The sequence below is a fragment of the Anopheles gambiae genome, chromosome X (assembly GCF_943734735.2).
Source record: "Anopheles gambiae chromosome X, idAnoGambNW_F1_1, whole genome shotgun sequence".
Taxonomy (NCBI): domain Eukaryota; kingdom Metazoa; phylum Arthropoda; class Insecta; order Diptera; family Culicidae; genus Anopheles; species Anopheles gambiae.
Window position 1 is genome coordinate 3,890,243 of NC_064600.1, and position 15,725 is coordinate 3,905,967.

A 15,725-nucleotide genomic window follows, 5' to 3' on the forward strand; every position below is an offset into this window, starting at 1 on the left:
CACCTGCAGAACCTCCGTGTACCTCGGAGCAGTGGGTCCGGTGGTGCAAATGTAAGCCCACCCTCCCGAAAGCCAGGACGGTTGCCGGCTGCAAAAGGGGGAAACACCGGAAGGGGAGCGAATTTAAACTCACAGCAAACTTCGCAGCCTGCCGAGGGGAAGTCCAGGAGGGTGCCGGTCGGCATATGGTGACGTGAAAAGTCGCAGAAAACTTTTGCGATATTGTCCTCGCCGAGCTGCTAGTGGGAAACGTATGAGTGTGTGTAGAAAACCGAGGAATAAAAATCAAGCGCAAACACACACACACATACACACATACATAGATAGACACACACTGGAAAAAGGCCACACGGACCGCATTCACGTCCCCGGCGCGTACGCACACGTGCGAGGCACACCGACTCCTTGACCTAAAACGTGCCGGGTGGAATATGGTGGAGCAAGGAGAAGGAGGGGGGGTTAGAGGACTGCGTCGCGCTACGCGGTTAATAAGCTACGCGAAAACCGTTTACTCGGAAGCCGTATATCTTGCACCCGGTAATAGTGGAGCAGCTCTCCGCCCCGCCCGGTTAAAGACGACCTCTTCAACTGCCGAGAGGATCCGGGTAACGACACATGTGAACATGTGCTTCGGTACACTACTTCACATCGCACTCACTATGTGTGTGTAGGAGGGTACAAGAGACTGCCATAGTTAAATTGATTTAGGAAAAAGTGTGCATGTGAACCTTTGATTTCCTGGATGTCACGGATCCCCGGGTAGGGTGGGTCACACAGGTGGAAGCTGACATATGGGTTGCACCTATCACACGCACCTTTACCAAAGAGAAGGAAGGAGGAGGGAGGTGGGGGGGGGGGCGTACACTTTGCCTGCTCCAACCCATGTCTTGTATGCAGCAAGACAACCTCTGGGTAGGAGTTGCAGATATTCCACAAGATCTGACCCGAATTAGGCACGGTTGGAGCAAAGTGGATGAAATTCACCGCCGAACTTCGGAGACGAGTTTGGAACGTAAGTCAACTGTATCTTTCCGTACAACAGTGTTGGTTGTGGAGAAAATGATAAAAGTCTTATTTTCCAATGAATTGAAATTAAAATCTTTCTTACCTGTGAGTTGACTTGGCAGACTTGGCGCGTTTCGCAAACAGAGGTTTTTTTTTGAGTTTGTTTGATTGTTGTATTGCTGAGGATGTTGTTTGCTGTTTCGAAATGATTTCCGGCGCGCACACTTCACTCACTCACAACACCACCTGCACCTACCTAAACCCTAATGTCCTTCTCAGCCCTTTTTTTTTAACGCACCCTGCTATACACTCACCTGCTTATCTGTCTCTACAGTGGGGGACACTCTCGTGTTTCCCCTCAAACAACCCTCTGGGCAGGGGATTCCCGCAAATTGGAAGTTCCCGCACACGTAACGGTGGCCTGCCGCGCGCGTTAGAATTCCTGCGTCCACTTCCGACACACACACACCTGATGGCCCCCCGCTAGCGATATCCTGGCAGCTTGCACGCACCCCGCTAAGCGAACCCCCATCTACACCTCACACAAACACACGCACGTACGCACCGTGGACAGTGTGCTGGGGCCACACTACTGGTGGACGGGCGGGCAACACAAACGAGGCGGAAAACCACGCACCAACAACACGAAAACCGTCGAACACCACCAAAAGCCCCGTGTGTGTGCGCGCCTAGAGCAACCGCGTCCGGGAAAACCGGCCTCAGGGACGAACTTTCATTGCATACCGACCGCCGTATGCTAACTAAATTATGCCTGCCGAGCTCGGACTGCGTCAACCTGGAACCGGAGCCGTCCGCTCGTGCCCGCTCGTGAGCGTTTGGCTGTGTGCGTTGCTCGGAGTCCTTGCCTCGTAGCGCTGTGTGTGCTGGTTTGGTCGGTTCGGCGCGCGCCAACACAGCATTCCGGTACAGCACACGGTCGCTTTCGGGGGGGGGGGGGGGAAGGTTTTCAGTTCGGCACTGGCTTCGGTTCGGCAGGCCAGCAGGACCTTTTTATTCCGTTGTGCATGCGCCCGCTTCGGCTCTGGCTCATCGGTGTCGTGTCGTGCTGCAACGTGCGTTCTTGCTGAAAGGTGGGGGGGGGAGGAGTGCTGTGTGGCCGGGGATGATGACAACCGTTCCGAAATCCGAAACCCGAAGCCCGAAGCCTCCTGGCGCTGCTAACCTGTGCTACGGTGCCGTGGCTGCGCGTGCTCCGACGCACCAACACTAGTTGCGGTGCGGTGGGACCTGTACACAGCAGCGGGTGTGCTGCGGCCGGTGGTGAGGCTGGCTAGTCCCGGCTGGTGTGGCGTGCGGGGGACACTTCGTACGAACACGTGCCGTGTTCGAGATTCGGTCGCTCGAATTTTGACCACTGCCGGCCCATTCGCCTATCCCACCGTGCGAAACGCGGCAAACGGCGACGCTGCGACACGTGTCGCGCAACAAAATCGGTTGCGCGGCGAATAAAACAAAACAAAAGAAGAAGAGAAATATCGTTGGGACTTTTAAATTTGCGTGAACCAAGGGCAGATCCAAACGCACACACAGACGCTTGGAGCTAACGATGGTTCACAGCTTCCACAGCAAAGCCCCCGCCATCACCACCACCACCACCATTTGGTCTTTTTTTTTTGTTTTCGATATTAATATGTTTTGTTTTTCGTGTCCAGCGGACTGGCCCGAAACTAAAATGCTGATGAGTACAGGTAAGAAAACCGGTTTGGGTTTTTCGGAACGGAAGCGCGTGTGTGGCGCGATCTGCCCGCGTTCCCAGTACCTGTGTGAGAACGAGAGAGAGAGAGAGAGAGAGCTGGTTGACTGTGCCGCGGACTAGGCAGACGGGCGCAAGCGTTAGAGAATCCTAAGCCAGCCATGGTTGGCCGGACGCGGTCGTGTGCCGTTGCGTGTGCCACTCGACCGTCGTCGTCGTCGTCGTCGGTGGATGCATCGCAAACCCCGGGATGGATGGGAAGGGGAGGGGGGGGGGGGAAGATAGGGGTAGGAGCAACAAGCACCAGAAGCAGCGTGACCCGTGGGAGAAGAGATCAGGCGACCGGGGCACTTCGCGCTTCCCAGAGCGCTGATTTTAATCTGCTCCGGCTGCTGCCCCATTGCTAACTTTATTGCGATCAGGAGTGGCTGGAAATGTTTGTGGTTTCATTCTCTTTCCATTTCTCTCTCTCTCGCTCTCTCACTCTCTCACTCTCTGTCTATCTTGATCGTATTATTACGACTTGCTGCCCTCGCAGCGCCACCCGTTCGCTTCGTGTGCGCACCGGGAGCCGTAATTGACTCGTTCAAATCAACGAGTGCTAATCGGGCCGTGCAGGGCTCATCTCTGGGATCGCTCATTTTCTCCGATCGAAGCGAGCAAGACTGATTGCGTCGGTTTACAAGCGGTGTGCGCTAGAGAGCGCTCCGAAGCGAACGCTCCCTCGGGATTTGTTTGTTTGTTTTGCCTGTAAATAGTTTCACCTGGGACCTAGTGATCGTATTGAGGCGCTTTTTGCGTAGCTAATGCGAGCGAATATTGACACGTAATAACAAGGCAGTAGTTTAAAAACGATCAATATGCAGACTATGGGCTAAGGAAAAAAAACCAAATGACACCCAAAACCAAAGCTATACAAACCTTACGGCAGCTATACAAATTGAGCTGACATCATGTACTTACAGCCTGACGCTGCAATGTAACGGCTTGTGCTTAAGGCTTTTGCATCGGAGCACTCTGCGCTAGATGTAAACACTGGGTGTCTTTAGGTTTTTTTTTTTTGTTTTGTTACGCTCTCCTCCTTTCTTTAACTTCCCATGTTCCCTGAGACGAACACGCTTGCACCACATAATTACTGCCGTATCGAATCGTACCGATCGCCTGTAACCTGTTCTACTCCACCACAGAGTGTACAGAAGGGGGGGGGGGGGGGGGGGGGGGAAGGAGAGAGGGCGAACCTGAGACGCCAGCGGACGTTTTGGGTCGCCATGTAGGGGACGCGAGCGCACGGCGGAGAACGCTGGAGACACTGACACCGGGCCCGATCGGTGTCGAATCGTGCTAAAGTAAAAGAAACCAAAACTGGCACACAACGGTGCGGCGAAGAAGAACCACAATCCCAATAAGAATACTTCGAATACCCGGAGGCTGGACGTAGAGGTGGGAATTTGCTCCTGTCATACTGATAAACGTAACTATAGCTACGTTTGCAGTATGCTACAACTGGCCTTTGTGACGTCACTTAATCCAAAAGTGAACTTTTCGCCTGGAAATAACATTCGGATGTCTAATTAATTTCAAAACTGTAGACCTTACTTTTAGAATTCATTTTGCTAATTTTCTTCACTTCACTTTGTATGCACTATCCGTATCTCGTTTGAACAGAGTTTCGCCTGGGATTTTAATCGCGTACTGTAGCTTTTAAGCTAGAAGTTTGGCCTTATGTTTATGATTTAGTAGATTCCTATTCCATGGGATCAATCCCCAAATAGACCGAGCCGCCATACGTAGGACTGACTATCCTGCTATGGGGGGAAATCAATTAGTCACTGAAAGCCAAGCCCGCAAGTGGGTACAGGCAGGCCTTGACCGACATCGGTTGTTGAGCCAAAGAAGAAGAAGAAGAAGATTCCTATTCCAACTGAATTTATAACACGGTTACTTATGGTACAACCTGACATTACAATACTTATGACCCTATCCTTGTTACACTTAATAGATTGCGATGTATTGGGAATAACAGCTAGTTACTTTTATCTTATGAATCTGTTTCTTGTAACGCGTTACTGTCACTGGATACTCAAAGCTCAGTACCCAGTTACTAAGCGTTAGTTTTTATTTTAAAAAAACAAGAACAAAAAATGCCCATCCCTAGTTTGGTCCACAGTGCGCGGATGCTGGTGTTGAAAGAAATGCAAGCTAAAGCAAGCGAAACGAAGAACGAATTGATAAACGAGATGCAGAGAGAGAGAGAGAGAGAGAGCGCGCGAATGAAAGCGTACAAATTGTAAGTCGCATGAAAAAAAAAAGAGAATAATAACTAACCGAACTCGGCAGCTTCACCATGGGCCCCAGTTGCTCATTAATATAAAGTTGAACCGGTTTTCCAACCCAACCAGCCACTTGTTTCGTTGCTCCTCTGCCCGTCTCGCAGAAGCATCCCATTTCCTGTCCGTTCCCGATCGTACGACCGTTCGCATGAAGGAAAAACAAAGAAGAACCGGACCTGGAAACCGCAAAACCCTGGAACAGGTAGAACGCGTACGAGCTCGTCATTCAGGAAGCTACACACCGGGACGGTGCGGGGGATCTAATCATCTTGACATTCGTCCGTCTGTGGGTGAGGGTTTGCTGTGTCCTTCTCCTCTCGTTAATCCGAATCAGTTACGGGGGGGGGTTACAGAAGCTGGCAATGATATTACTGTACCACTACGTCGATACGGAACGATCCAAGAACGTCACGAACAGTTGCCGGAAAGAGTGTCAAGTGCGGGGACTTTCAAGAGGCTTTTTTTTTTGTTTTGTTGTACACATTCATTACGCTGAAGAAAGAGAATGAGCGACCGGGCGCGTAATGGAGCGAGCAGATAAGATAGTGCAGCCATCGCTGCAGCACACGAGGATGAAACACATACATCTAGGGTTACGCGTATCAAAACCGCTCGGCTCCGCTCAATACCAGATAAAGGATAAACACGGCGGTTATGATAACATTCGATCTGGCTCTGTCGCCGCAGCCGCGCCCGGCAGGGAAGCAGAAAATCGGATTCCTAATCCCCTCCAGTTTCGTCTAGCGAACGCGCGTCGTGCCCCCGTGCGGTTCAGCAAGCGGCCGGATCATCGATCCCGATCGATCGCGCTGCTTGGGCTGTGGTTTGTGGGCTGTGTTTGTTGATTTTTCCTCTCCGCTCCCGTCCACCCGTTGTGCTTGGGCACAGCACACCTCACACGCTCGAATTTAACGGATATGCGCATGGAGATGGCACGCTCGTGTGCCTCGAGTGTGTGTGTGTGTTCTGTTCACTTCGTTCACGCCGGGAGCGCACAAATCGAAATCGGAAACGAATCAAACAAAACTGAAAAGAAAACGCCAAACCCTCCAAAAAAAAGAGGAAAGAAGATACAGAAAAAAGCAGAACGAGAAAACCTCAAACTTCAAAACCGGTGTGAGTGAAGAACACAAAACAGAGGAATCGAAGGGACGCGCGGCGAAAAGGTAACCCAACCCAACGCGCACGACACGCAGACACATAGCGGCCGTGGACGAGGATAGGAAACGAGGGACGGCGAGAGACAGAGAAAGAGAGAGAGAGAGAGAGAGAGAGAGAGAGAGAGCGGGCGAGTGTTGTGAATAGTTTATCTCATCGGCTTCATCGCATCTCGCCGCTTCGCAGCCTCTCCGCACTGCAGTCGCAAACGCAAAAGGGCTGTAACGTTGTTGCCCATCGCGTCGCACCACGTCGCACCGCCACCACCACCACTCAACAGCCACCGGCTCGGTGAGAAATGATACTGCAGCAATTTCGATGATAAATTTATTACGCCCAAATTGAGCTGTCCAACGGCCAACGGCGGAGGTTTGTTGCTGCTGCTGCTGCTGCTGCCGTTCGAGCGTTATAATCCGTCCCGCGTGTGATGAGGCACCATGTTTCAGGGGCGGACCGCCAGGACTGTACCGAGGCAGTCACCGATCGCACTGGTCCTCCGGTCGTCCGTGCTTCGGCCAAACGATATCCTTTTCAAATCAGTTTTGACTCGTTTGCGGATTAATGTACGTCGATACACGGAGGTGTGTGTGTGTTTTTTTTTATTTTTTTATTTTTTCACTGTGTTTTGTTTTGATTTTCGGTGAATGTCGAGAATTTTTTTTTATTGCTTTTATTTTGGAACTGATTTATATTTTTGAATGGCGCACCGTTGGCCAGAGCGATGAGAGATGAGAACACTACCGGGGCTGGTGGATGGAAAATGAACGGGAAATAACGTGCCAGGTTACGAATCATGGAAAGCATAGCAATTTGCATCATTGATTTCTTCGGGCCAGTGCGAACGGTTCGCACGAGCGACGGCGAAACCTTGCAGGATAAACGTCCATCTCTTTGGTGATGCTGGTAGTATCGCTAGCCGCTGTGGTGCACTAAAATATGCTTCGGACGATAAATTAGACGTAATTCAGTTATTTATCGTAGTCTGTAATGCTCGCTGGCCATTGCGCAAAGCGTATTCGTTTCGTAGCGGCCGCATCATTTTGCGAACTGTGTCAACACTATCACGCTCAACAACAATGTTCAATGCTGTAAATATGCGGCAGATATGCAACAACATCTCGAAAGTGGTCAGTAATGCTGTTCATGTTGGAAATTGGATATGGGAAACAACAACAAAAAACTGTTTAATCTGAATTTTTTCCACAATACATTTGATCCCACGCGTATTTTAGTCACACATATCAATGACGGAAATGTGTTTCTCCCGACATCAATAAGATAACTACAGGAACCATACTACCAATATGAGAACACCAAAGCAGTACAAAAAAAAGGAAGATTTGTAATTTGAATTGAGTAGATTTGATCACCACACTGTACATTTCTCGCAATCCGTTACAAACCTGGTTGCGTTTCACAGTGCAACACAGCGCGACAGCTCGATGGTTTAATTGATAGCGCCAGGAGCAGCAGGCACACGCTGCACAACCGGAGGCGGACAAAATCTCCTCCGTGCACTCTCTCAATAAAGCAGAGAACATTTTCGTCTCGCTTGTCCAAGAGTAGAATGATTTGTCGGTTGCGTGAAATGACGCTGTGGGGCTAGCAATAGTCGCTTTATCCCCTAGGTAACCTATTGAAGAGTTATGAAGGGGGGTGTGCCGGTGCGCTCATCGGAAAATGGATAAAATACATTCGCTTGTGCGCGCGTGGGGGAGGGCACATTTTCTAGTGCTTGTTGCCCCATTGCTAGACTTCTCGCACATCTCACTCGGAGAGAGCAACCTGACAGAAACAAGGTTTTCTATTTAATGCGGTTACACGGAGCAAACCACAACGATTTCTTCAACGCACCACCACCAACGACAAATCGCCTATTATGTGTTGTATTCCTTGCGTCTTGCGTTTTATTGTTAACGACAGCTTCGCCCAGCGATATTATGCGTCCCAGTCTTTGCCGATATGCATTTGAACGTCTGGCTCACCTTACGGGCGAAGGTGTACAGCGTCGGTTTCGACTAGAGAGTTGAGCATCTTTCCAACGCAACACTTCATGCACGTCCAGCGCTGCAAATGGAAAGATGAAGACCACTTGCGGTTTACCTACACAGTCCCGTGTGCGTGTCCGTCGCTGCTCTGCACTGGTAACGTGTAACCCTTCCGCAGAGCCTCTTTTGGCATCGGGCAGTGGGAACTGCAGGCCCGGATTTAACCAACTATTATCATTTCAAAATAATTATCTAAAGCCGTTTAGTATACACAACGCTAATGATTAAAAACAGGGCCATACATCATCGAGCGCGCTACCGAAGCGATAAAGCTACTATTGCGACACGGCAATAAAGCATCGATTCGTAGAGCGAAGGTCTTCTCGGTGTATAATTTGCTCCTCCATCGCCTAGCTTCCCTGTAGTGCTGTTAAAGCACACAAGCCCACAAACACACACACACACACACACACCAATCATAACTCATGTCGAAGATCTTGCGCTGCCCGCTCCAGAACAAACTCCCGGCCCGGGAGGGCATTACAGCAAAGGCACCGCACACCGTAATCTTCCGAGACCTGGCAATGTTCGCCTGCTCTGTTTGCCTGCCTTCGAGCGGGCGGCCCAGCATGGAAGGCACAACTCCCCTGTCCCAACCCACGCGGCCTGCCGGCCGGGCCAAAACTTTCGCCCGTGGCTGGGCTGGGCTTTGACGGGTTAAGATTGTTTTACAATGCAAAGCCTCACCATTCCCGGATGTTTAGTGCAAGTTTCACACCTTTGCTGCGTTAACTCCCCCCCCCCCCCACGAAAGCTTCCCCGTTCCGGCTCGTTTTGCACCATTCACAACCCCTTCCCCTCGCTCCCACACTATTGAAAGGGATCTGTAGATGAGCTTAGAAATGAACAAGTTTCCCCCCAACCCGGTACGATAATGCACGGAACCGTTCCCAGTTGGGGTTGTACCCGGGCTCGTGGGTGAAGCGCATGGATGTTACATCATCGGCGGCTAGGAAGCGCCTGCACTTGTGACTAATTAATTCATATTTAAACGTTTTCTAATTATTATTGCTATTTGCCAGCAGCTCTGCTGCCGCGTGTGCGTGTGCTGGTAGAGCGAGTGGAGCGATAGAGCAAGGGGAGCCGACCGAGGCGAACGATTTTACCAGGAACTATTACTAGTTTTCCCCGTTGGGTTTGTCGACGCGTGCGGTGTGTTGGTGGGATCATCTCTTCAACGGCTAGCAGCCGTCTAACCACTCCCGCATTGGGCGAGCCGTCGTATTTAAATAATCGACCTTTAGTCGCTACCGAACCGTGAAAGCTTGAAGTTCGGGCCCCAGAGCAAGGATTACAGAGAAAATCTTTTTTATTGGGACACTTTTTGTTGAAGTTGTTCCGATGAATTCACCACAAACAGGCACGGCCAGTGTACGCAGAAAACAATCACCTAACCTACCTGGGAGTCTTTTTGTTCGGAGGGGTGTTTTTTTTTTTGTTTTGTTTCCCCCAACCAAGCAGGAAACAACTTGGACTGGCAAGTTAGCCAAAAGGCACACCGGTCGATCCGGTAAGAAAATGCTTGCACCCGCACGGAGAAAACCCCGATAAGACACAGTTTTCGCAAGCAGATAAGAACTGCCAGATAAGGAATTAGGGAGCAGGGCTCAGGGAAGGGGAGATTTAAACAAACTCCTTCTCCGACGAAAAAGGACATGGTTGCATTGGAACGACAGCGCAAGCACAAGGGAACTCACTGAACAGTATGGGAAGGTGGAGCGATATGGATACTTGGTTATGATTTGAATTTAATTTTAAATTAAATAAATAGCTTTCTGAGTCTTCAATATCATAAAAAAACCTAGATGTTTAGTAAATGCTTAACTTGATATTTTAAAACAGATGTACTGGAATTTTGTTTGTTTCTGCTATATTCATTGTCTCACCTCTATCGACCATATTATTCCTATTTTTCATACCTGAACGGACAAAACAAAGTATGAAATATTGTGCTTTTTGTGAAATATTAATCGGTATTAATTTATAAAAGATGTTAATTGGACCTAAGCTAAAAAAAAACCTAAGAGCCAAAAGCTTTAATTATAAACACTCAAAAACTTAAATAATTTAGCTCATTGCTGTTGGTTACTCATTGCATAAATTTTTGCTCATTTGTTTAAAACTATTTTCAACTTTTCAAGTGATTTTAATCTTTTAGGATACAGAGATTTTGATAAAAATAAATTTATAATCCAGCTGGGTCTAGGTGAGATTTTTTTCCAGCTGTCTCGTACAAAAAAGTTTTCGATATAGTTTCTTGATTTAATATGACAAGAATTATCGTTAATATTTTTTCATTTCATTTCATTTCATTTATCAATTCAATATATGCCCTCAAGGCTTAATAAAACAGACTTAAAACTAATTAAACCCTAACAAATAAACAAAATAATTCATGAAAAACTAAGCCTAACTAAACTAGACTTGACCTAGCAAAAAAAATAAAGAAAAAAAAAACATAGGTAGAGCGTAGAGACTATCATAAACTTAATGAAAACTTAGAAGAATAATTAAAGAGAATTAGAAGAAAATACGGCTACGAAAAGAGTTAAGAGAGGAGTCGAAATCAAAGAGATGGTAAAAGTGGAAATCATTGAAAGTATAAAGAATATGACGAGATTCAATTGCCAGAGGATCACGAGGACGAAGGGAACGAGAGGGAATATACAACGAGATGGACGAGAGTAAATCAGGAGCATCAGTATCAGACAGTAATAAGCCACCAATAAAACATGTCTGAGACAGTTGGCGGCGGAAGCTTAAAGAGTGAAGATTGAATAACTGCAATCGCGTTCCATTGGGAGGTAGTGAGGCAGCACCGAACAAACGACGAAAAGCAATCCTGGTAAAGAGGCGCTGAATGCTTTCAATTCTCGAACAGCAATCAATAGTAGGAGGATTCCAGAGGATACTAGCATATTCAAGAATAGGCCTTACCAAAGCACAATAAAGGTTGCTTAGGAAGCTTTGATCTCTAAAAATAGAGGTAAAACGTAAAATAAACCCAAGGGTTCGATTAGCTTTTAGTAGCACCTCATCAAGCTGCAGTTTAAAGTTAAGACGACTGTCGAGTATTATACCAAGGTCACGGATGGACACAACACGAGAGAGAGAGACGAGTTAGAGAGAGTATAGTTAAATGAAATAGGAGAAAGAGAGTGAGAGAAAGAAATAACAGAACATTTATCAGGGCACAAGCGAAGTAAGTTGGATGAACACCAATGAACAAATGCATTAAGGTAATGCTGAAGACTCATACAATCAGAAAAAGAAGACACAGGTAAACAGATTTTGATATCATCCGCATAAAGGAGATGACCATCAGGAGGTAAAACATTACAGACATCATTGATGAGCAAAGAAAACAGAAGTGGACTTAGCACACAACCCTGAGGGACACCTGACGTACAATAAAACTCCTCAGATAGGTACGACCCGGTTTTAACCCTGCAAGATCGAGTACTTAAGTATCAGGACAGCCAGCTAATAATGCCATCACCAAAACTAAGTTTAGATAGTTTAGCTAATAGTAAAGAGTGAGGTAAACTATCAAATGCAGCATGAAAGTCAGTGTATATTGCATCAAGTTGGGTATCTGCCTCAAAAGATCTAAAAATATTGGAAACAAAAGACATGAGATTAGTTGAAGTAGACCTACCAGGCATAAACCCATGGTGTTTAGGGCTAATAGCGGAACTACAACTATGAAATATGGTTGGAAAGATACATAGCTCAAAAGTTTTAGTTGTGGCGCATGTTTGGGTCATCCCACGATAATTAGAAACAGTGCTACGGCATCCCTTTTCGTGTACCGGAAAAAGCCAACATGATTTCCATTCCATTCCATTTCCAACTGAGAACAAATGTAAGGGAAGGTAATAGTTCTAGACATTTCCAGACTGATAGACCTGTTTAATTGAGATTTGAGCTGTTTTTTAAAAGTTGTACGTTATCCAAGATTTCGTGGATTGATCATTTGCATTGAAAAAATAATATATTCCACATTGTTTTCTTTAAGTGACACTTTATGACACCACAACGTTACCACACTGCCCCATGCTCCCACAAAACTAAAGAGGATAGAAAAAAAAACTACCACGCAAAAGGCTCCTTAGCTGAGATTCGCGTTTTTTGTCTTGTTTTTGTGGTAAATGCCGTCCAAAAACGCAACCCCAACCGACTGAAGGCGGCTAGGCGCTCGGCCTCGAGTGGAGACACGGGCGGAGATGAGAGTTGAATAATTTACACCGAAAATTATTGCCTGCCACGGTCGATAATTAAAAATGGAATAGTCAAAACGGCGGGCAAAAAAACGGCGCCACTGTTGTGTCTCTGCAAGTGAAAGTGAAGGTTGTCAGGCAACAGGGGCATAACAACAGCTAGCAAAACAACAACAAAAAACGCACAAGCCACACGCACAAAAACATTTCCCCGAGGACACGGGTCACCTCCCGAAACCACCATACCATACCGCTTCCGAGTAAGGGGTTGAGAACGCACCCAGCAATGCCCGCCCCCCACTGGCGGAAGATAACGGGCGGGCCAAATCCCACAAAACATCGGCGCTCGAAATCCGTTGTTTTCGCCCGCCAAACAATTGGAAAGCATTTTTGGGATCTTCCCTCTTTCTCCTCGCTCCCCTCTCCCCAAGTTGATGCTATTTACCGCAAGCCCTCTCTCTCTCTCTCTCCGTTTGGTCCTTCGAAAGGGCCTCGTCGGTTGACATTCGCCAAACAAATTCATCGGGGCACTTGTGCGCTGTTGGTTGTGTGTTTCAGTTGTTTGGCAGGTTGCTAAAATGCTTTTATGAAATTTATCGCTGTCACCGTTTGGACGTCCCAACCCCGAACGCATCTTTCCCGCCTTCCCCATCCGCAGGAAGGTAGCTGACGGGCGTTCAATAGCTGTTGCGCTGTGGATGCGAGGGGGGGGGGTCAGATTTATAGACAGCGAAAAGTTTGCCAAAACAAGTCGCCGATCGCCAGTTCCCGGTGCGGCCTTATCAAAATTGATTCCTGAGGTCGCCCGCTTATCTCGATTTGTGCCGCGACCCCGCCGGTGCGGCTGTGTTCAGCTAACGAGGGGAAATGCCAACGGGAAGCTGCCGGGTGCCGGGAAAGACAATTAAAACAAGAAGTTTCAACAATTGCTACCCTTCATCCGGCACCGGCGGCGGGACCGAGGGGCGGCTGTGGGGAAAGCTGAGGAGCAAAAGGCTTTAACTGCATCGACCAGCAACGTGAAGGTGAGCGAGATAATGGGTCTAATAGCGAAAGAAGAAATAAAAAGTAATTACTTTCTTCCGGAACCGGGTCGCGCGGGCTTCCTGTAGCGCTTGCAGGCCCCTTGCCTTCCTGCGTACGACTGCGGCGACAGAACAAATAAGACACTCGCTGCACACATCACACACATGTCAGGCTCGGCCGCGGGACGAGGTCAGCGCGAGACAAAAACGGCTAGTGTTGGAGAGGACAAAAAATGAAAAACGAACCCAAAGACAAGCAAACGGACCGCCGTAGCATGTTTCCTATAGGGGCACGGCAAAATTGGATGCGACTCGACTAAATAGCAAACGACAAGTGCGCCTGCATTGGCCGGCACGGCCCGGGAGAGTCGTGGCGGAGGCGACGGAACAGAAGGAACAGATTACTATCTGTCCGCCGCGGTTTCTCATCCCCGAGATATCACCGAGAAGATTACCGGAAGCAACATTTATACCTTCGCCACGCGGAGGGCAACGAATGACGAGAGACGGGAAGAAGAAGAAAAAAAAACACTCCTCCCTCCAGTCGTGTGAGATTCCTTCGCCACTAATTGTCACCCCAAACATCACCCCACCGCCGGTGCAGGTGCGAAAACTGAACCAACTTTCCCACAACGCCGGCGACGGGATTTCTGTCAAGATTTGTCACACACACACACATGCCCGGAGAGGATGTTCCCGTGTGCAGTTGCAGGACCGCAGGGATCTTCGTCGTAGCCGATTAACCTCAGCTCAGGCCACTCGTTGCTTCTGCTGGGAGTCGCCGTTGCGCTTTCGGAGGATAATTGTGTAAGTGAATGAAATTAGCCCCCGGGTGATGGTGCATCCTGTCCTGGGAGGCTGTCAAACCCGGGTTGCGGTTTCATGCCTGTTCGCCTGCTTGAGAAAATTATTTCCCAATTAGCTGTGACTGTGCAGCTGTGTGTGTGTGTGTGTACACTCTCAAGGATCATTTCGGAGATCGGTGTGCTCCGGTTGTGGCTGCAGTTGAAATACTATTTGGAATTGAAGGACAAACGTGATACAACAATGATCACTGTTTGTTGCTTCAATTTCAAAAGTACCAGTTCTTGTGAATTACCATCACTGTAATTCAAACTAAGGTAGGAATACACTGTTCCAGGATCCAACATTGGTTTACTTTTGAAGATATCCTCCCATCAGAGTTCGTCTGCACCAACGATTATAATGGCTAATGTATTTAATTATAGTTTCTTATTAACTATAAAAAAAAATGAAAATGAACTGAAACGTGAAGGATCAAGAATTGGATGGCTGATCCATACGACCATCACGAATTTCCGGAATTATAATTGACCAGGCAGAACGATGTGCTCTAGAATGAGCAGGTCAACTTGAGTGAATGTGAGAGAAAGAGAGAGACAGAGAGAGACAGAGAGAGAGAGAGAGAGAGAGAGAGATCCTAAGTGCGCCTGATCTTAGCGCTCAACATCTTCACAGGCATCAAAATGTTCTAGATCTTCATAGGAATGGGTAAAACCATGAAATTCCATGAGTTTCTACAAAATATGGCAGGATCTTGTTGGCTCTATAATAATTTAGAGCTAGTTTCAGGATAAGTAAGGTTATTTGTACCAAGTGACGCAATCTTAGGTGTGTAATGTTAAGATCTGCGATGTATCTGTATCCATTATATGATCTTGACTCGTTACCACGATTTTCTGACGTCACGACATCACAGGATCATTGAATTGGAATGAACCCAAAACATTCGGATGAAGTGTATTTGTGGATAATGAACGATATTCAGCAGCAAGAGGTGTTCAAGGTAAGCTCCTGCAATCTCGAAAACTCAAAGAAGATGATATTGGAACCAATGGTTGTGGTTCATGCGGAAGATCTCCGATTCGTGACCTCACCATGAACGTGTGCGTCCCGTGGCCGAACCTAGAGACTGATGATTAAGAACGATGACTAAGGATAAAATTGAACATTCCAGACAGAAATACAAAAGCGCACGGCCGAGTTACACTTCCGCCCGTGTCAGCATACGGTGTATGCTGTTTGCATCAAGAGCGCAGACCGCGCCCTAACCCCGTTCCATCAGGTCCTGCTACTTCCGACGCTACATCGTATGAATCAGCTCATTGATTTGACATCGGTGGGCCATCAGGTTGCACAGAGTGCGACGCATTGTACTTTCCGCACTGTACGTCCCGCAGCATGAATCATACCTCGTACACTGT

At 47.9% G+C, this 15,725-nt stretch overlaps 1 protein-coding gene across 2 annotated transcripts in view; it reads right to left on the bottom strand.

Annotated features, from left to right (window-relative positions):
* The window catches only part of LOC1272050 (irregular chiasm C-roughest protein), a 206,878-nt gene extending 204,814 nt beyond the window's left edge, over window positions 1–2,064 (bottom strand). For both annotated transcript variants that reach the window (XM_061650955.1, XM_061650951.1), the window contains exon 1: window positions 1,109–2,064. The gene's annotated coding sequence lies outside the window, so the exon portion shown is untranslated. The remainder of the gene's footprint in view (window positions 1–1,108) is intronic.
* Window positions 2,065–15,725: the final 13,661 nt, after the last annotated feature.